Source organism: Rhodnius prolixus, unplaced genomic scaffold (assembly GCF_049639745.1).
Source record: "Rhodnius prolixus isolate KJV_2025 unplaced genomic scaffold, Rpr scaffold_10, whole genome shotgun sequence".
Classification (NCBI taxonomy): Eukaryota; Metazoa; Arthropoda; class Insecta; order Hemiptera; family Reduviidae; genus Rhodnius; species Rhodnius prolixus.
The window spans coordinates 20,394,974-20,418,572 of NW_027411615.1; the positions used below are offsets into that span (position 1 = coordinate 20,394,974).

Genomic DNA, 23,599 nt, shown 5'->3' on the forward strand with positions numbered 1-23,599 from the left:
TTGGTTTAAAAATACATTTTCTATTATTTTTTTTCGTAAATTCAATCCAACTTTTTATGCTAACACTGCTTGACTTCGTGATTTCTTTGTAGATACTGTATTTAGCGTTCCATTTGTAAATTATGATAGACTTTGAGCGACTCCACTGAATATTTGGTTTCATTAAGAACGAACCATTAAAATATTTTTCAATGCATTAACTTCTGACTAGAAGGCATTAGATTTATTTTTAAAAATATTTAAGAACTACAAACTTTATAAACATAAAGTTTGTTGAGAATATCATTGTAAATGTCTTGTTTTTTGTCAATATTCATGATGTGCACGATTTATTTTTAAAAATATTTAAGAACTACAAACTTTATAAACATAAAGTTTGTTGAGAATATCATTGTAAATGTCTTGTTTTTTGTCAATATTCATGATGTGCACGATTTATTTTTAAAAATATTTAAGAACTACAAACTTTATAAACATAAAGTTTGTTGAGAATATCATTGTAAATGTCTTGTTTTTTGTCAATATTCATGATGTGCACGATGTTACAGGCCTTCTTGATTTAATTTGAAATGGTAGCTCTTTGGATGTTAGGAGGCTTCTAGTTCATCGGGGGCTCATTTATTACAATCAGGAACCAGTTTGCGTCGTCCCTGTTTTTTTTTTTTTTTTAACATTTACTTCAATTAAAATACCAATTAATAATGTGTCTGTAGGTTCTGTGCTACCGAGATTGAAGGGCGAGGAATTATTAATTCTAAGGTCGTAATTTTCTCGGATAGTCAGGCTGCTCTACGGGCAATTAGTTCCTATCAGGTTAACTCAAAACTGGTTTGGGACTGTCTGGGTGCCCTGAAGGAAATTAGTGACCAAAATAAGGTCTTTCTGGTCTGGGTACCTGGTCATTCAGGACATAAGGGTAACGAAGCGGCAGATTTATTGGCCCGGGAAGGCTCTGCGGGATACTTCGTTGGCCCGGAGCCCTGTTTTGGGGTTCCGAAGTGTGTTAAGACTGCGACCATTAACTTATGGGTGCAGAGTAGGTCTCAGGAGTGGTGGCATGCCACCACTGGGCAGAGACAGGCGAAGGAGTTTATTAAAGGCTATTCGCCGAGGCTGACTGCAGAATTAATCCGTCAAGGCCGTGGGGCTATCAGGATGATTGTAGGCCTATTAACTGGCCACTGCAGACTCAGAAACCCATGCATCGCATGGGCCTGGCAGATGATAGCCTTTGTAGGTTCTGTCAGGAAGAGGAGGAAACGGCACTACACGTGTTGTGTCAGTGTGAGGGGCTCGTGTGGCTAAGGATGTTACTTCTCGGGGAGGAAAAACCAAGGCCTGTGAGTTTTACCCAAAAGTCACTCTCCAGCATTAAGAGTCTAATTAAAAGGACAGGTCTGGAGGGTGAGCTTTAAAGTTAGGGGAGCCACAATAGACCCAAAGGGGTCGCAGTGGCGTAGGCCCTGAGGCCGCCCTAGTCTAATCTAATCTAATCTAATGTGTCTGTAGCTTTAAACATCGCAGATATAAGAGATATTTTAAACTTAACACATTAAATTTAATTACCTAATCATTAAACATAACTTACGTTCTTAGTATATCGAAGTTGTGAGTTATTAAGTGGTCTTTTGAATCACTCTCTTTCATCACTTAATTTCTTCCTTTGAAACAAAGACAGGTAGCAGTTACGTATTCATGAATTATTGATTACTAATTGTTTTCTTACAAGGTGTCATTTTTTTTTTTTTTCTATGTATATATACGATTTTACTTCTGTGGAATTTACAATTATTTTTGGTACGGTATGGTAAGAGTAAATTCATTTTTTCGGTCTTTTTTTGTTTCAACCTCAAGTTCAGGACATTTATAATATTGTCTCATAGAAATTATAAACAAATATTTGTGGAACTTCGTTTAATTATTATTATTGGAAGCATGCTATGAATTGCTAAGTATTTTAGTTTAGTAATAACAGCTGGATAGTGTTGGGGAAAGCCCAGGCGATAGCAAATGCACGTGGTGAGGCAGATGTATCCAGTGGCAATGTTGCTATTCTTATTTGCAAGAAACTACGTAGTTAAGACTATTCAATTGTTTTCATTTATTTTTGTATGTTTGTATCTTCATTTTAAAAAATGACAAGTATTTATTTTAATTTAAATGGAAATTTGTCAACAAGAAACGAGAGAAAAATAGCAAATCTATTGAACTAGTTCAATAATATGCTTTTTATTGTAGGACTTCTCAAAAAGCAAATTGTCTTTACACTCAATATCAGTTGCCCTTAGTGCTAATTGGATAACCGAGTTTTAGAGCATTGAATTTTAGAGAAAATAAATTATTCTATCTTATTCCAATATAATGTAGGCTTTAAATAACGAAAATAGATCTAAGTAGGTATAGGAAGTATTTGGACGTTTAAAGAATAAGTTAGATTGGCTTCAAGTGAAACACAATAATATTACTTTCTTGCTTTTTGATTTTTCGAAACGCTTACCTAGACAAGTTTTCTATTCTCTAATTATAACACCATGCTAGCAGCCAATATCTAAAATTGGAAAACTAAATTTGCTGCCGAACTTGGGTTTATGGAGATCTGTTAGGGATTGCAATAGGCAATAGGGTCGATAGGGGTTAAATTTTGGAGTAATAATGGTTTTCGATTTATGTGCATTTCTTTTCACCAAAGCACCTTCAAGTTGAAGGTTAGAGTAGATTAGTCAAGGACATCAAAAAGCCCACCTTAAACAATACAAAATTTACAGGAGAGGAGCAATGTTCAGAAAATTAAGTACAGTCGAACCTCGCTTAACGAGCATAATTCGTTCCAGAACCTTACTCGTTAAGCGAAATACTCGTTAAGCGAAACAATTTTTTTCATTTAAATTAAAATAAAAGGGGATAATTGGTTCCATGCAAAAAAAATATTGATAAAATTTTTTTTTATAACATTTATTTCGAAAAAATTATATACATATGTACATATGATGTAATATAATATAAATTACATATATTAATTGAGATAAATATGTACATTCATAATTAATCCTTTTTAATTATAAATTTGTCCAATGTTCCTTGTTTCTGCCGTCGCTTCAAAATGTCTTCAAAATGTGACACAGCATTATCATTAAATAAATTTATAGATCGCATAGCCACAGCCTTATTCGGGTGATAGTTTTCTACGTGTGTTGCAACAGTTTCCCATGCTTTCAACATTTCTCTTATTGCGCTGGAAGATTGTTGTTCCTCTGATATTTTCTCCTCTTTGTCTAATAAATTCTCTTCCACCAATTCTTGTTGTGAAATGTGTTGCAACTCAACAAGTTCCTCTGTGGATAGCTCTTGACTATGATCGTTCAACCCCTAGAACAATCTAAGCCTTTCTTCTCTGCCCAGGTCAACTTCGTTACAATATTTAAACACAAATGTCACTATATGGACTTTCCCTATACACCACTCATTCGGTGAAGTTCGGTTTCGACTGTATCAGTGCATTAGATACGTGGAGAATATGAAACGCATATGCGTAAACAGGAATGACTAATCGAAGAATGCGCAGTTTTCGATGAGTCAGCGAAAACTGCGCAGTCAGCGAAATGTCATTAGAAAACTATCGTTATGCGAAACATCGCTCGCTATAAGAATCAATTTGTTTTACTCGTTATGCGAATTACTCGTTAAGCGAGGTGCTCGTTATGCGAGGTTCCACTGTATTCCCTAAGGTTCGAGTAATGTACTTAGATCTATTTTCATTATTTAAAGCCTACATTTTATCGGAATAAGATAGAATATTTTGTTATTTTCTCTAAAATTCAATGCTCTAATATTCGGCTATCCATGTAGCAATAAGGGCAACTAATATTGTGTGTAAAGACAATTTGCTTTTTGAGAAGTCCTACAAGATAAAGCAAATTATTGAGCTAGTTCAATAGATTTGCTATTTTCCTCTCGCTGATTCATGTTGACAAATTTTCAATTTAAATTAAAATAAATACCTACTTGTCATCTTTTAAATGAAGAAACAAACATTCAAAAAAAAAAACAAATCAAAACAATTGAATAGTCTTAACTACGTAGTTTCTTGCAAATAAGAATAGCAACATTGCCACTAAAAATTTATTAGGGATGTTTTCATAGACCTATATCCCAGTAACCAATTACCCAGCAAAAAACATTATCAAGTAACTTCATAATTTTCATTAACTTGCTTTTAAAAATTCCATAAGTTGTATTATTCATCTAGTTGTAAAATTTTGCCTGGTCAAATTGAAATTGAAGAAAATTAGGCGTAACTGAAAATCGACAATCATTAATCTTTTGCTCCAAACCTCCAGTTTTACCACTTCCTAAAGCAATTTTAGAAAAACGTTTTCCGCCTACCTGACTGTGAGGATTTGGTAGAATTTTCTTGCAAATTCAAGAAAAATGTCCAATTTATTTTTATTATTATTTAAGTTGTATTTTTATTACAAATGTTTACCATAGCGGGCGACAACCTATTAGAGAAAGAGTTTACATCATGTAAACAAAACACAGATTTATTTATATTCATTTTTAACGAAGATCATTTACTTTGAAAAGCAAAAGAAGTTGAGGTTTCATTTAAAAAAGGAAGAAAGTTAGCAACCATTTGAGATTAAGAATATAAATGAATAAAATCTCCCATACATGTGAGACTGAGATATTCAGTTTCTAAACAAACAAACGTTTCTTTAATAAAAAAAAAAAAGAAAAGGAGATAAATGTGGTGTGTTCATCAGTTGGGATATCTTGTTTACAACAAAAAATTAACAGATCCTAAATTATAAATTGTATTTTCCTTAAAAGAGACCAAACATGTTCTCATAATCTGTACAAAAATTTACTTAAAACTGTAAGAAGAAAATATTTATATAACTTGGTAATAACTTTTGGAGATTCTGTATAAATGATTGCGAAATATGAACACTTCATTAAACTTTACTAAGAAATCGACAAAACTAACAAATTGATTGCAATGTAAAAATGACTCATATGAAAAAACATATATGATTGATGTAAACATAAATAATTATAAATTTTATAATATAAGGTTATTAGTAATCATGTTAAAGCTGTATTTGTGCACGTAACAGGGAAGTTACTGAGTAAATTATTTATTTCATTTTTTTTTTCTAACAAGTGCACTCATCCATAGTTTTTAAGATAGCTGTAAAATTAAGGTTATTCAAAGAAATATTTTAATTTAAATAAGACCACGATTTTGTTAAGCACTGTTATTTTGATTAGTAACTTATTTTATTAAAAATTATTAATTAAAATGAATGCTAACTGAGGATGGAATGTAAGAGTGAAGAACCCATTACTAGCAAATATTTAAAAATAAAAACCACCCAAATATTTTCAACAATCCAGCTTATAAATTAGAAGCTTTCAATCTGGAAACTTCAAGAGCTAGCAAGATAACATATTAACCAAAAAAGAGTCAAGAGAGAACAGTGCAAACAAATGACCCTTTGAAAGGGAATTAAAAGAATCTCTTTGCACGAAATGTTCTAAAATAAATGTTCACGGAAAAAAAGTTTCAACAAAAGTTATTTACTATTTTATGAGAATTAAGAATATAAATAATACAAAGCAATTGGGGCGAGGTGATGGTCTAGAGTTAATAAGCGTGGCTTTGAAAGTGGACCACTAGTTCGAATACCACGTACAGCTACTTTTTATTTGTTAAAAACATATATTTTAATAGTGAAGTATCATCTCCAGTTTACGACACCTAATTGGTAGTTGGACCCTGAGTCCTGCCTGAAATTATAGGCGATAACTTTACTTTAATATAAAGAAACTTTTGAAAAACTGGAAAAAATAAACTTTCCAGTAGGATTCTTTTATAATAAAATCATAGAAAACTGAAAAATCGATTCAGTAGAATGGAACGTTTTGTTGAACGATTTTTTTTATAAAGCCTTGAATGTGCGTTTCCACCAATCGTTCAATTTCTTCTACTAGAATAAAAAAAATTATTCACACCATATTTATTTATTTTACAACAATACGTCATATGTCATTACATTTTAAAAAAAATATATAAAAAAATCTGTTTTATGCTACTTATAGTTAAAACTAGTAAACTATTTTTTTGAATTAATTTTGTTTTAATGCAATACAAAATTTAAAGCGGGTCTTTACACCTCCTCGAATGAAGGTCAGACAGCCTGACGGTTAAGAAAGTCTGATGTTAAATTCAAGGTAAATAATATTTCCTTGTAAATAGATGTGAAATTCCAACTGAGAGCTGACCAATAATGTACTTACAATGTAATGTTTACTTTTAAAATAAATCAAAATCATTTACATATTTGGTATATCATTACTCAATCAACCTTATAGTTTGTCTTCAATTAAGAATAGTCAAGTACGTTTTATTTTATTTATTGTTTGTTTAATGATAATGTAGAAATAAATTTAAATGGGTAATTGAGGAAGTGATGCTAAGATCTAACGGAGGATGTCCATTAGTGTAGTTACTATCCTCTTCATCATCTCATCCTTTAATTGCATGTTTGTAATCACAGTTTTAAGAGTGATGATGGAATATAACCAATACAAATTTGTCTAATTTAAATATTGTAGAAATCTCTTTTAAACATTCTGTGCGCTAAATTCAGAGTAATTTTTTAAAAAAAAAGCAGATTTCACAACGAATACAAACTACAATTGACAAATGTTTTTAAGAAATGTAATTATTTCTAAATCAGTTGAAAGTTGGATTTGCCTCATTTCTCTAGAAAGCTTTAGTGAAGATTCTCTCTGTAGTGGGAAGATAAGACCATGTCTATGTAAAGAAACTCTCTGCAAGCTCCCAGCAAAGCTAGGGCTAAGTACAGTTATCCCTGAATTCCTCAACACTTTCAATAAACCCGTTGATTCCCGAAAAATGTTAAGGTTACACGTACACTTTAAACGAGGAATTCCATTTCATTCCACTCATTATAATTTTGAAAAAAAAATCCCGCTTGAGGTTAAAAAAAATCTCTTTAAACTTGAAATAATAACAATAGATACATTGTCTTCATATTATCTATATAGTTAAACTTTTCATTATGTGTTTCTTCAGGGGAACTTGGCAGATCGTGGGAACTCCTCTAGAATCAATTTCACTAGAAAACGTTTTTAAACAAACATGATAAAAGCATATATATATATATATAAAGGGAATTTTATAGCTAATCATTAATGTTATTTTTAAGGGAAATTAACGTATGAAACACCACATGATCTTCTTTTGCTCCTCAGGTTAAATTATTTATTACAAGGAACATTAAGCCCCTGGTTCCTCTACTTCTTTTTACAATGATTATCTGCCCAAATTTTTGGAATGACTTTTTTCTTTATTATTATTATTAATAATAATAATAAAACCATTTATTGGTTTCAGAATAATACATTGTATACGTATACATGATACATTTTACAATAAAAAAAATAAAATAATAACTTTTCAAAAAAATAATACTACATATATATTGATTTTTTCTTATTGTTAATACTGTTACTTAATTATACCAGTCTAGCACACTTGTTGGAAATGAGAAGTGTTTGAAATAATACTTGATTCTCGGGTGAGGATATCATTAGTAATTAGCAATTCATTTTATCCTCGTTTATATTAAATATTTTTGACCAAATAATTAAGCTAAGTCGCACTTTAGCCAGAAGCTGGACCACCTCATCTCCAAAACCTTAAATTGATTTAAAAATTAAAATATAGGTTTCGAAGAAAAGTTATAGACACTCTTACGATTAGTTCTTTTATAACTTTCCAGAGAATTTGATTATTTTTTAGAAAATTGTAACAAAAAAAAAATCAATTTTGTCTAAAACAAGGAAAGTTTAAATTTGATGTAAACTAAAATTAGTAAATTAGAGCCTAAAATTCGCCATTAGCAATATGACATTAAGTTCAAAGTTTCAATTAAAAACTTATCGGTTTTGAAGTATTAAACCAAGAATTCAACACAATTAGAGGAGGATAACCGCTTTCTACGATAGCATTTCAATTTGCAAGAAACGGGGGGACCTTCTAAACACTGTAAATTTTGGACATGTACCGTCCAAAGTAATTCGAAATTTTCAACTCACGTTAATAGCTGGATAGATTAAATATTTGAGATTATCAAACAGAATTGTCGCTTTAAAGCTATTTAGCTCTTTTCCGTTTCTTTGTCCTTATTTTCTGTTCACCTGTCTTCATCCAAAGTTAGACGTTCCAAGAACTAACATGGAAGTTCAGTGGGAATACCAGCAATGATTGTTGTAAAAAGAAGGAAGATGAATGAACAAATTATGTTGCTACTCATGAATATCAGAGCATTTTATGGCAGAACTGAGCTAAAATAAATTCTCTACTTCTTACTCTACGGAGAGAGAGAGATTATAAGAATTTAATTGACCATTCGGCTGGTCACTTTTAAGTCAGCGTCCCGGCCAGTGAATCATTTTGTCCCAATTATTTTATAAAAATTTAAAATTACTAAATGTACGTTGAACGCAATGATTTTCAATTGCTGCACATTATAAAATAAAATGAAACACAGTTTCTTGACAACGATAGTAATGAATACAAACAGTAAGTAATAAGTATAATATAAACAAGAAGTTTACATTTATAATTTATTACTGATGTTTGTTAAGTTGGAAGTGCAACCTGTGAAGTTCTTCAGGTTTTAATCAGTTCTCTCTTCGTGACGGTGATGTCAACTTCTGTACTTTGTAAGTTTTTTTTTAAAGAATTTTATTGTGATTGCTTTTATCTTCTTACAAATTTGAACAATAGGATACGCAGCATTTGATTTTAGTAAACTTGCAGCTTATTCATATATACGGGACATGAGTAAGTTATTAATGGTTTGAATGTAGATGTAAAAAATAGTCTTGAGCAGGGATCGGCAACCTGCGGCTCTTTTATCCAAATTGTGTGGCTCTTCTGCCTGCCCAAAATATATTGTATAGTTTAACCTTAACAAAAACTTACAGTTTAAAATGTTAAGTATAAGGGTTGATTAAACGCCAAAAGGTACACAAATCAGAAGTACCCAACATTTCATTAGTACTTCATTGATATTATTTAAGTAATTTTACTGCATTAATTTTCATTAACATTTTTTAGAATTATTAGATGTCACAGACCCTTATGCTGGCCATTTTCATCTACAATATATTTGTTCAAGTAGCACACCATTTAACTTAAATTGATTGACTGTAATATCTTTTTATCTATATATATGCATTTTAATAAAATTTGCATACTTTTTAGGACAGCTAATTATTCCAGCATTTTACTATAAGTAAAATTAAGAGGACTAAATTAAATTAAAATTGAGAAATGAATAATTATTGTTGAATAATCTACTTGTTAGTAACTGTGTGTTATCTGTGCACACGAATATTTCGGTGAGACGAATTCAAGACTGAAATATTGTTTTAGATCCTCCGTGATTCAAATTTTTTAAACAGTAGCCGACTCTAACTTTGTCTTTTTCTACTTTAACAAGCATGAATATGTGTCAGAATAAAGGGCACATTAAAGAGAAATCATAAGAATAATTTGGAATAGAGTTAAAATAAAGTACCTATTTAATAACGAAGATATAATATACATTTTATAACAATTATAACAAAAAAATATTATAAATGAAGTGGCCAGCATAAGGGTCTGTGACATCTAATAATTCTAAAAAATGTTAATGAAAATTAATGCAGTAAAATTACTTAAATAATATCAATGAAGTACTAATGAAATGTTGGGTACTTCTGATTTGTGTACCTTTTGGCGTTTAATCAACCCTTATACTTAACATTTTAAACTGTAAGTTTTTGTTAAGGAGATTTTTGTACTTTTTGGATAGATTTTCCTTTTTGTCTATTTTGTATAGTTACATATCTGCTTTACAGATTTTTTTAAAATTTGGAATAAGCAATACTATCATTATAACCTGATAAGGTGTTAAGTCGGAACCGTAACTACCACTGAAGAGATCTTTTTAAAGAATGATTAAAGTTGCGGTCCACAAACCATCCTCAATAACAATTTTTTTGAAAAAGCGTTTTGAATAAAATAGGAAGGTATTTGTACGTAAATAGAAAAATTAAACTGCGATTTCAGTACTTCCTTTTAAGAGGAGTAAGAAAAATAAACTGCGAATACAGACAAAGATTTTGAATCGAACGGCAATTCATTGATGTAAATCGGTTCACTCATTGATTATTTTAACGATTGCAGTACTTCCTCTTGGTAGGAGTAAGAGCATGATGGCACTTCACAGCCACGTAGAGGAGCTTTAACCGCTTCTTCGTGCTAAATTTTATCAAAATCGGACTAAGGGTTATAGAAATATTGGTAATAGTTTTAGAAAGGGCCTTATTTGGGTGAGGCAAACTCCTCTCCTTATAAGGCACAGCATCGAGACTTTCAAAGTGCAAATCTGTACAAAATTTCGATTCGAATGACACTTCATTCATGAAAATCGGTTCACGTGTCGATAATTTGAAATGATTGCTATACTTCCCCTTAATAAGTGTAAGAGCAGATCGCCGCTTTAATATTACGTAGGGGAGCCCTAACCCTATCATCCTACCAAATTTTATCAAAATCGGGCCGAGATTTACAGAGTAATTAGTAATAATAATTTTGGAGGGGGCCTTACATAAAGGGGGCTAACTCCGCGCCCATTCGATGTACAGCGTCGAGACCCCCAAAAGGCACATCTACATAAAATTCCGAATCGAATGACACCTCATTCATGAAAATTGGTTCACGCGTTTAGGCGCTACGTTGTTTACAAAAAAGGTAACAAGAAGAACAAGAAGAACAACAACAAGAAGAACAAGAACAAGAACATTTTCTGAAAATGCCGTTTTTGCTCATTTTTGGCAACTTTTTTCTCGATACCTATTAGATGTGGGTTGTTGCAAAAAAATTACAGCTATAAAGGAGGGTTTGCCCCATATTTTAAAGAAAATTTGGGAATTTTATCTTTTGTAGAAAAAGAAAAAAAAATTGTCAAAGTTGGGTGTTTTTCAACGTTACGCTTTTTCGTGCAGTTTTTGATGGTCAACCCTTATACAACTGTCCTACCGGACAGTTTTAATTATATTGACTTGAATGAAAATTCCATTTATTAAAGGTATTTTTTCAAAAATAATTTTAAATATGATAGGTTCGAAATTGAATAGAATTATACAATATTAAAACTGTCCGGTAGGACAGTTGTATAAGGGTTGATCATCAAAAATTGCACGAAAAAGCGTAACGTTGAAAAACACCCAACTTTGACAATTTTTTTCTCTTTTTCTATAAAAGATAAAATTCCCAAATTTTCTTTAAATTATAGGGCAAACCCTCCTTTATAACTGTAATTTTTTTGCAACAACCCAGATCTAATAGGTTTCGAGAAAAAAGTTGCCAAAAATGAGCAAAAACGGCTTTTTCAAAAAATGTTCTTGTTCTTCTTCTTGTTACCTTTTTTGTAAACAACGTAGCGCCTAAACGCGTGAACCGATTTTCATGAATGAGGTGTCATTCGATTCGGAATTTTATGTAGATGTGCCTTTTGGGGGTCTCGATGCTGTACATCGAATGGGAGAGGAGTTAGCCCCCTTTATGTAAGGCCCCCTCCAAAATTATTATTACTAATTACTCTGTAAATCTTGGCCCGATTTTGATAAAATATAGTAGGGTGATAGGGTTAAGGCTCCCCTACGTAACATTAAAGCGACGATCAGCTCTTACACTTTTTAAGGGGAAGTATAGCAATCGTTGCAAATTATCGACTCGTGAACCGATTTGCATGAATGAAGGGTCATTCGAATCGAAATTTTGTACAGATTTGCACTTTAAAAGTCTCGACGCCGTGCCTCATAAGGAGGGGAGTTTGCCCCACCCAAATAAGGCCCTTTCTAAAACTATTATTACCAATATTTCTATAACGCTTAGTCCGATTTTGATAAAATTCAGCTCGAATAAGTGGTTAAAGCTGCTCTACGTTGCTGATGCTCTTGCACCTACTAAGAGGAAGTACTGCAATCATTTAAATTATCAATGAGTGAACCGATTTAAATCAATGAATTGTCGTTCGATTAAAAGATCTTTGCCTATTTGCCTTTTAGGAAGAAGTACTGCAATCGTAGATTATTTTTCTTACTCCTCTTAAAAGGAAGTACTGAAATCGCAGTTTAATTATGCTATTTACGTACAAATACCTTCCTATGTTATTCAAAACGCTTTTTCAAAAAAATTGTTATTGAGGGTGGTTTGGGGGAACGCAACTATAATCATTCTTTAAAAAGATCTCTCCATTGGTAGTTACGGTTCCGACTTAACACCTTATCAGATTATAATGATAGAATTGTTTATTCCAAATTTTAAAAAAATCTGTAAAGAAGATAGGTAACTTTGTAAAATAAACAAAAATGAAAATCTATCCAAAAGGTACAAAAATCTCCTTAACAAAAACTTACAGTTTAAAATGTTAAGTATAAGGGTTGATTAAACGCCAAAAGGTACACAAATCAGCGAGTACCCAACATTTCATTAATACTTCATTAATAGTTAAGTAATTCTACTGCATTAATTTTCATTAATAAGTTATTTTTTTAGAATTTATTAGATGTCACAGACCCTTATGCTGGCCACTTCATTTATAATATTTTTTTGTTATAATTAATATAAATCACATAAATATGTACATGCATGTTAAAGTAGAAAAAGACAAAGTTAGAGTAGGCTACTGTCTTGAATTCGTCTTACCGAAATATTCGTGAGCACAAATAACACACAGTTAATAACAAGTAGATTATTCAACAACAATTATTCATTTCTCAATTGTAATTTAATTTAGTCCCCCTAATTTTACTTATAGTAAAATACTGGAATAATTAGCTACCCTAAAAATATGCATATCTTATTTACTTTATATTACATATATACAACATTGTGGGGTGAATACCTAGATTGAGAATGTAATTGAAGAAAACTATATTATTTGCGATAAAGCCAGATTAATTATTACCTATTATTATAAACGTTTGACTACTACATAAAATAACAATTACTTTAATCGAAGAATGAACTTAAACCGACGATTTTTATTTAAAAATAAAAATAAATAAATAAAATAAACAAAATCATTGATGTAAGTTGGTGTAAGCATTTTTTTAAACAAGGTTTTGAATTTTTTAGCCTCATAATTTTTTTTATTTTTTATAACGTTTTCTTTTTAACCTGTAATTAATAGTTTTATTGTTATATATAAAATAGATATTATAGTCAATCTACAGTGCTACTTGAACATATATTTTGTAGACGAAAATGGCCAGCATAAGGGTCTGTGACATCTAATAAATTCTAAAAAATAACTTATTAATGAAAATTAATGCAGTAGAATTACTTAACTATTAATGAAGTATTAATGAAATGTTGGGTACTCGCTGATTTGTGTACCTTTTGGCGTTTAATCAACCCTTATACTTAACATTTTAAACTGTAAGTTTTTGTTAAGGTCAAAATAAAGTACTTGATTTATATTGTAAGCCTGCCGCCTTTTCATTCGTTAAGTTATTATTTATTCGTTTATTTACTTTGCAATATGTGAAAATAAATATATAAAACATTTAAATGTTGTTGAATATCATAAAATAATAATTTGTTAATATAAATGATCTACAGAGTTTTTTACACTCTATCATCCTTGCGGCTCTTGGTAAGATTTATTAAAATTATTTAAGGAAAAATGGCTCTCTACTTGAAGTAGGTTGCCGACCCCTGGTCTAGAGCATTGTGGTTTCAGAGGCATGTGTCGGTTATTTAGTGGATTTAGAGTTGTCTGAAAGTTCAGATGGTCTATCATAATTTAAGTGTAACTGTGGTATCCAGATTTGATTCGCGTTACATTAAACAGTAACATAACTTATTTTAACAAAATTGTTATTTATTAGTAACCACACCAGGATTGGGTCTTTTAAATTATAGACCCGAAATCAGGATAAAGCACATTATAGAAGTTCATTTGGGTTAGAATTGATCAATTAAAAACGAAAAATTGTTCCTACAATTTCCTTTTTGTGTATTTGTAAATCGTTGGTTTAAGATTAATGGTGCAATTAAACTAATAGCCATAAATCTGCCCTTTAAAAATAATAAGAAACAAAATTCTGTAATAATATTACCTTCTGTATTAGGTGAGCGAATATTGTACCAATGTATGTGTGGTTGTTCAAGTTGACCATAATTATTGTTCTTTCTCTTAAGCGATGAGATCATATCTCTAAAAAAAAAAGGAAAAATACTAAAAGGATGTTGCTGAAAGAGAAGGTATAAAATGCAAAATTAAAAATGATTCGAGACTCGAGGATCAAGAAGTATTGTAATGACCAATGGGAATGCCCAAGAATTACTTTAAGTATTTCAGGTATTACTGGTATTACTTTATTATTACTACTTTAAGAATTTAAAATATTCACTAATTCGGAAATCCTTTTTTAAAATTGCTGCCAGTAGATCCGAATGTGCATGGAATTGAGATTAATAATAATTTGATCTTTGATGAATTTATTATTATTTTGTTACAAAACAGAATTTTGTTATCAACATTACCAGATGTTCCAAAAGGTAGTTTGTCTAGATAGATTTCTAAGTTCTTATTACGGATGAAACATTGCACCCTCAGTGCAATTCTTAAGATGTTGTTTTGAAAACACCGAATTCTTTGAATTTTGGTATTGTAAGCACCCCCTCACATGTGTAATGTAAGCTTCGTTTCCTTATGAAGTTCGGTCTGAAAATTATTTTATACAAGAGCAACTTATACAATTTGGATCATAGTGGAGATTTTTATTGATAATTGGAAAAAGAGAATCTTAAATAGCTAATGTTTTTTTAAATCTAGTCCTTCTGGTGATAATTTCAACTTAATAATAAATTAACTGAACCCTTTTTTGATTACTAAAGGCTCAAATTCATTTGTGTTACAGCAAAAGTGGCAAAGCTTTTACAAAAAAATATTATTTTCTTCATAAATGAAACCATGAGAGTTGTATACGTCTTAAAGTTTACAGTGTTGGAGTTCACATTAGACGTGACGAAAATAGTAGAAGATTTTCTTATACTTAGTTGCCATTTTATTGCTGGAGGCAGATAATTAAAAACATTCGTTTACCATGGTTCGTGCCATTTCGATTGATTTCAACATTTGTGTGCAAGAAAATGTGCACGTTGCTTTGTAATCTGAGGAAAGTAAAGTTAAAATGAAGTGCATTTTTCATTTGAGTACACAGGAAGGAGTACCGTAAATGAAAACTAATATATTTTATGTCTCAATATTAAGCTTAAGTTTTGTTTACAATTAGATGTGCGATAAAGCTAAATATCCAAGCACTGATTATCACCAACCAAAGAAGAAAAAGAATGCGAAATTAAAATTTAAACAGGGCTATAAAAAAATATCAAAAAATTGTAAACTACAGATACCAAAAGACAGTGCGTGCGGAAATATATTTGAAAGTAATAAAGCGAATTATCTCAGTTTGTTGTAAGCACTTCTAATTGGGATCTAAAATATATATTTATTTTTTGTTAATACTGTGAGTTTCCTAAAAAAGTCGATCTATATGTTTTTTTATTAGCTATAAATATTTACTCAAATACTTATCGATAGCGCTGCCTTAAAAATAATTTTAATTAACCATTAATTATCAAAGGTCGGACCAGCTTACCGATCACTGTGGGTTTTAAGAGGTTAATTGTTTTAGGGGGCAAGGTTATGTTTTGGAAGGTAATTAGTACTTCGTGGCTCCACTTATAGCGCGAGTAATACTGCGGATAAGTTTTCCTTTTATTCCCACGGAGTGGAGCAAAACGTTTGCATCCTGTGTATTTATATCAGATATGGCTTTAGGAAAAACTTCTTGGACATGACCTCCTCAAATGATTCATCGCCAGTTATGCCTACCTCCCGTTCTTGCTCACCATTTCCTCCAATCAGTCCTTATCAGATCTCCTTCCAAATTGTCCATCCACCTCAAGCGGGAACTTCCAGGTCTTTTAGCACCTTCTGAACTGTCGTACAGCATGCGTCTTCATTCATCATTCTTTCCACTCATCCCAGCGACCTTAGCCTTCTTCTTTATAACCTTCTGAAGGTTATGAAGTCTTCGTTCATAATACTCAAGATACCTCAAAGAAGTTATTTTCAGTAAAAAGGTAATGAGGTGTGGCTATTAAATAACGAGACTATTGCTGTAAAACATTTTATTTTAAATTTATAAATAATTAGTTATTATCACCTTCAATATAAACCCCTCCCCTATCCATACATAACGCTCCATGCGAATTTACCAATGTTCAAAACAGTGCTGGAAGTCTTTTTCTGTGAGCTCCTGCATGACGCGTGCCGCTTTTTCTTTCACAGCTTCAACGGACAGAAATCGTGTTCCTGTCAATGCAGATTTGACTTTGGGGAACGGATAAAAGTCACATGGGGCCAGGTCAGGCGAATAAGGCGGATGGCCTAAAACTGGTATGTTGTACTTGGGCTAGAAACGTCTTGACAGACAATGCAGTGTGAGCCGGCACGTTGTCTTGAGGGAGAACCCGTTGACTTGTTCTTCCACAAATCGGGTCGTTTTTTCCTTACTCTTTCACGGAGTTGAGTAAGCACCTCACGGCAGTAATGTTGATTAATTATAATCGATATTTTCATCCGTTTTGGACGTGGAACGGCGACCCAGGCGGTCATCATCTCCGACGTCTTCTCGGCCATCTTGGAAACGCTTGAACCACTCAAAAACTTGCGCACGTCATTAACATTCATCACCATAAACTTCTTTTAATAAAAGATAAGTTTCAGTAGCGGTTTTACCCAGTTTCATGTGAAATTTCACGACAATTCGTTGCTCTACTACGTGTGTAGTATCATGTTTTCGGCAAAACGAAACTAACACCTCTTACACAAACGACGATTCCGGTCATACAGATTTCTCTACAAACATGTGAGGGGCTGCACAGCTGTCGGTCGTTAGAATTTGGCGCATGCATAGTTTTTCTGTAGCAGCATCAGTCTCGTTATTTAATAGCCACACCTCGTATTAAGTGATCCCAATCGTCTAGAGATGCTGTTCCAAATCAAGGTTGTTCTTTTACATTATTTAATTGTAATCCAGTAGGTCTAGAAATGCACTAATCGAAATCAATTAAATCTTTCGCAATGTTAAGTTAGCTTTCTCTCTTGACGCAATTACTAATTGGTAATACATTATCTTAATTCTCAGTTTCTCATTCAAGGCAAATTACTGAAATAATTACCAAATCTTCTCAATGATTAATTTAATAATTTTTGCATGCAATTGCATCCTTTGTAAAAATAAATAAAAAAATATAAAACTAACTACTACTCAAAAGATAAAATACTCCCCATTTGGGCGCAACTGGAATTTCCCAATGACCACTCGTCCAATCATCTCAGACAATATTGGCAAGAGATATAGCACATATCAATATTTTAGAACGTCATTTTTAAAATATAATTTAAAATTTCATTGCCATTTCAAATAAATGAACAAAATTATGTTTCTACGTTTAAGTTCTTGCAATAGAAACCAAATTAAAGTTAAAATAATATAAATTATGTGCGTTTGTCAAGATTTTATAAGAATACGTTGTTAACTTCCAACATTTGAAAAAACGTAAGTCTTTAGTTTGTAAATTTAACGGTTTGCCTAATGTAATTGTTTCTAGTGTTGTACAGAAAAATAAAACATTTTTCTTACAAAATTAATTAACTTCTTAAAATTAATTAACACCATTTAGTGCTCCTAACAACTGGATCTTTTGGTCCAGCACAGCGCTATAAAGAATTGCGGTCGTAATGGACTTTTACTTTTTTCCAGAATCTTTTCAGAAGGATTCTTGAGAGAAGTTTAAAGAAGCGTTGATATTAGTTTCGTTGTTTGTTCCTTTATTTCTCATAACTTCATCAAATAAATCCTACAAAAAACTGGTTCTTCGTTGGAAGAAATACTGGGATAAGATTGATTGCATTGGCTATTCTGTTTTATGTAGGATAAAGTCGGGCGAGAAGGCCAATCGGGAGAGATGGCCAACAGCCGAAATTTAACCGAAATGTCGTCCGACGGCGCTGTGTGATCTCTCCAGTGATGAACCTTCATGTCTGACTACAGTGAGCTTATTTTGGTCTGCGTCAAAGCGTTATTAATTAACTCAGAGAATAAAAACATTATCGTCTCAACAAAAAAATTTATGATAGTTACATACTGCGTGCTGCAGCGAATGTATTTGTCGAAATTTTAGCGTTGTTTTCTACATATTAGGAAAGTACAGTACACATTAATGAATCCTAACCTCTAAAACTGTCAAAAAGTACACGTTGAGTTATGTTTATCATGTTGGCCATCTCTCTCTAGCATTCGGGACAGATGGCCATCAAACAGGAGGGATAGATGGCCAATTATTTTTACTTTTTTATTTTTTGAATATATTGGTTTCGTGACCGTAAATTACTAAATTAAGGATTTAGAATTGGCGAGGAATCGGTCAAATAAAAACAAGAACTCGTCTTTTTCGCCAACGTTTCGACAAATATATTGCCTTCTTCAGGGCCTGGATATTACAAATACAAAAATACAAACAATTTAGAGAATCAGTAACATAGAAAATCAGTAAACAAAATTAACAATTAACAAAAACGTTAAACACAAAACATCGGAAAAACCAAACTTTTGTAGCGGTATCTGTGTGTGTATTGTTTTATAGTGTTCCATTTTTTGGGCAATTATGTTGACTACTAATTCTGTATCTATATAAGGGTTCGTAAGGGTTTTTGGTATTTCCGATGTTTTGTGTTTAACGTTTTTGTATTGAGAGAAATTTCCCAGTATCTACTGTATTTACTCTTTTGTCAAAGGTTAACATTGTAATTAGTCTATTGTTCTGTCCCATCTCTTTATATTCAGTACCGAAATACCGAAAAAAATTAATAAAATAAATTAAAAAATATATATATATATATAGTATATATTATTGAAAATATTTAAAAAAGTAAATATTAAGTAACCATTTTTATTGTTTTCTGTTATTTTTACGTTTTACTAGTGCAATTTCATTTACAATATGTGGCCATCTCTCCCAAGTTGCACTGGCCAACTCACCCAACCCAGTGGAATAGATGGCCAAATGCTATAATTTTTTTGTAAGAATAAAAGAATGTTTCTCTTAGCATTTTTCCTAAAATTTTTACCTTATCTTATGTTTGTGAGCGAATGAGGTTTCCAAAAATATTAATAAAGTAAACCTAGCCATTACCAAAAATTTGCAGGCACCCTCCAAATAAAATGGTGGCCATTTCACCCTATTACCCTACACTTTTCTATAGAATTCACTATTATAAGTAAATAATCTATGGAAATTTTAATAATTTTAATATCCCTTTATATTTCGCTTGTTTACTGCAGAGAAGTGGGGAATTAGTGTAATTATTTTTCGGCAATATTAAGATTATGTTCATTTTTGTTAAAATGAATAATTTTAAGTTTTATTCTATTTTTCCCCAATTTTATCATCCACTATTTCTTTCGAAACAGATAAATTGTACTCCTTGTTCGCTATAGAAGAATTATCATCTCCACTGCACAGTTTAAGAATAGTGTTAATGTCAAAGGTTTGGCTCCGTCCAATGAACGATAACTAAGTGGTACGGGTTAATATACGATTTAAATTTTAACAACTGCATGCTGAATAATGCTTCTAAGAAAGACAATAATTGTTGGCTCGAGATGGCAGCACAATACATGCTACTACAATGAGAACTTTTCATATTTCTGCCAATAATTAAAGATAGTTTTAAAAATTGGAAAAAAAAATCCTATCGTTCGTTGCAAACTATTTTTATTAAGTTTTTTCACAACTAGTGCGTCAAGTTGCATGAATTGCGTGGTTGGTGTTTCATTTTGCATAATTTATAATATTTTTTACTAAAAATAATTACATAAGATATGTATTTGTATGCGTACAATTATTTTGAATTTGCAGTGCAAAAAAGAAGATTTTTTTTATCTTCCTGCTACAATACTAAATTAATACATGTTTTCTCATCAAATTCATTTATCATGAGATTTCCTTGTTTTTGAACGTAATTTGTTTAATGAAGTACATAATGTACTTCATTGCAATCAGATTAATTTAATGTAGAAGAGTTAGAATTTCAGCTAGAAACCTTTTTGTAAAGTACATGATTGCATGACAAACCTGAATTCTGGACACGCCTCTGCTTACCGCAACAGCTTACGTCTCGCATCAGAAAAAACAAAAAAATCATCATCCTTAATGGAAATTTAAACGATTTCATTACCCTCGAATTACATAATCAGTGGTAATGAGTCAGAAGAAACTCCGATGATCTAAAAATCACTTTCTAAGACCAAGAAATGCTTATAACTTAATTGTCCCGTCATAGTTCCTCTGGAAAGACCAGAGGATATCTCTAACAGTTTCAATCTCAAGAAGAAAGGTTAATTTACATTCAACATTGAAATGAGGTCCTTTTTTTTGGTCTTTATTTCTCCTACAATGCATGAAATGCTCTTTAGGTTAAAGTTAATCCATTATTTATGTTAATTTCTAAATTTAGCGGCTGTTTTTTTAGAATCAAATTTGAGACTAGAACCATTCACAACGTTCTACGTTTATTATTGTCGGAATTTCTGAAATAATTTAATGTATTCGTTTAGATTTTCTTAACTTTAAAAAGTAACATAACTTAGTAATGATTATGACTTCAAAAAGTTACAATGATGCAGTTAATTGATCATGATTACACAGCAAAGAAATTTAGATGATGTTAGTGAACCCTTTACAAAAAAGGTGAAGGTAACTTAATAATAATGACAAATAAAATAGGCAATTGGAAATTCCCCCCTAGCAACATTATTACTTTGTGAACACTATAATCTGTAATATTTCTAATCTATTCTTTTGTTAAATATTTTCTTCTTTTATTATCTGTTGGCCTCTTTTTTATTTATTATTTTTATCTATCAGGTTAAAACAAAAAAAGAAAATAACACAAAAGAGTTTAAATATCATTACGTGTAAAGAGTAAATTAACTTCTATTATTAACGAGTAAATTCTTATTTCTTTGTTAAAGACTCAGATTTTGGTTTCAATAAAACATGAAAATTTAAATTAATGTTTTAGCAGTGTAAATTTTTTTTCTCAACATCCTATTTGAAAGGAAATGGTTAAATTTAAAACAAGAGAGTTTTTTCTCTATAATTATAGAACTAGATGGCAAATTTACTGATCAAAAGATAGGTATATCCTTTAGAGGAATACTCTTTATTAATTTATATATTTTGTTGTTTCTATAGATACTCCTTAACAAAGGAGTAAATTAAGGGTTTTAAAAGTTAAGTATAAGGGTCGATTAAACGCCAAAAGATACACAAATCAGCAAGTACCGAACATTTCATTAATACTTCTAGCATCATATTTTTTAAAATGTGTTAGATGTCACTGTCCCTTGCGCTGGCCTATTATCACCCATAAATATTTTTCTGTTAGAATAATAAAAGCTGTATTATCATAATAGTTAGTATTAAATAGGTATTTTATTTTAACTCTATACCAAATTATTCTTGTGATTTATCGTTATTCTGAATAATCATCACATTCACTCGCACATTAAAAAGTAAAAGGTAAAGTTAGAATTGGTCTTTTATTGTTGTATTTTGTACAACGGAGTTAAAACTAAAATTCAGTCTTGAATTTGTCAAAAAGGTGAGCAAAAATTATTTTAGATATTTTGTAGTTTCTATAGATATTAAGTTCGACTAGATTAGATTAGATTCGACTAGGGCGTCCTCAAGGCCTACGCCACTGCGACCCCTTTGAATCTATTGTGGTTCCCCTCACTTTATAGTTCACCCTCCAGACCTGCCCTTTTTATCAGACTCTTAATGCTGGAGAGTGACTCTTGGGTGAAGCTCACAATGCCTTGGTTTTTCCTCCCCGAGAAGTAACATCCTTAGCCAGACAAGCCCCTCTCACTGAAACAACACGTGCAGTGACGTTTCATCCTCTTCCTGACAGAACCTACAGAGGCTATCATCTGCCAGGCCCATGCGATGCGTGTGTTTTCTGAGTCTGTAGTGGCCAGTTAATAGCCTACAAATCATCCTTATACTCCCACGGATTAATTCTGCAGTCAGCCTTAAGTTGGCCTAAAAATGGTTCAAAGTTGCAAGCTGAAAACTTTCCAAAAAATCAACTTTTCTAGGAAATATATACGTTTCAAATGAAAATGATAGGCCTGTTATTTATTTTTGCAAAGTTAAGAAAAAAAAAACGTTATAGCTGTTCTTTTAAATCATGAATAACTGAGGGATGAAAAATAATTAAAGTCACAATTAAGTGAGATTGATTTTACTAATCTGAGCCGAAGAATTTCAACATATAAGAAATTTTAAGAATGCCCTAGAAACACAGATCTCTAAATATCAGTTTTATCAGATATTATATTATCTGGAATATTTGTAGAACTGCTAAGACCAGCTACCAAAACCAAAAGAGCTGGAAACCCCTCTGGAAAATTACCTCATGCTGATGAAGTAGATAAGCGGAGGAAAGATTGATTATAAAGTGGTTTCAATGAGAAATAATGAAGTCATTCTTTACCTATTTCGTTGTATTATCCCGAAGAAAGGTTATTAATTATAAGTTTTGTTTCATTAGAAAAAACATAATTTAAAAACAAAATCGGGCGGAAATTCACACACAATTTCCTCCTACTGTAAATTTACATCTTTTTTAAAACTAAAGTAAATATCATTTAAAAAAAAACACACAAGTGGGGTTTCAAGCTGGTGTCCTCAGTGCTGGAGATTTATTACTAAATTATGATGGAACTGTCAGGAGCTCTGATTCCCCATTTCTGAATATGTGTTCACAAAATACAAGCATTTAATTAAATATTATCTATATTTTACAGAAAGTAATTAAATGGACTGGAAAAAGTAACACTTCTTTACTTTCACAATACTTTTCATGTTTACTTTACATAATTATGCAAATAACCAATTTTTAGCTTATCTCCTCACTTTTAGTCTTATCATTGTTTTTGTTATTCTTTTTTTTTCTGTCTTCATTTCTTTCTTTCTTTTTTTGAAACGAAAAAATTTTTTTAGAACAATAAATTAGTAATGGGTATTCCCAAATACCCTCCGCGACTGTTACATAATTACTAATGTTTGTCTAGCTGTATTAATTATTTCGATTGTCCTCAGTGCCAATGCGATTGCTTTTGAGGCCAATTGAACAGTGAGTCAAATTTGGTGAGTAGTTGTATTTATTTAATTTGATAATCTCTAAGAAATCAAATGTTATCGAGGAGGGGTTATTGTACAAAAAAAAAAAGAAAAAAGTTATTAAAACGTAGATCCCATAAAAGAAAAATTGTGGTAATAAATAAGAATTATACTTTATCTATTTTACCATAAATCTAAAATTACGACATTGGGACAAATAAATCTAATGTTAACGCCTCT

At 31.3% G+C, this 23,599-nt stretch overlaps 1 long non-coding RNA gene across 1 annotated transcript; it reads left to right on the forward strand.

Moving 5' to 3' along the window:
- The first annotated feature begins 6,056 nt into the window (after positions 1-6,056).
- On the forward strand, positions 6,057-15,620 carry LOC141456996 (uncharacterized). Its single transcript, XR_012460152.1, has 3 exons — positions 6,057-6,234; positions 14,224-14,453; positions 15,016-15,620. It is a non-coding gene; the product is annotated as an uncharacterized lncRNA (long non-coding RNA).
- The last annotated feature ends 7,979 nt before the right edge of the window (positions 15,621-23,599 follow it).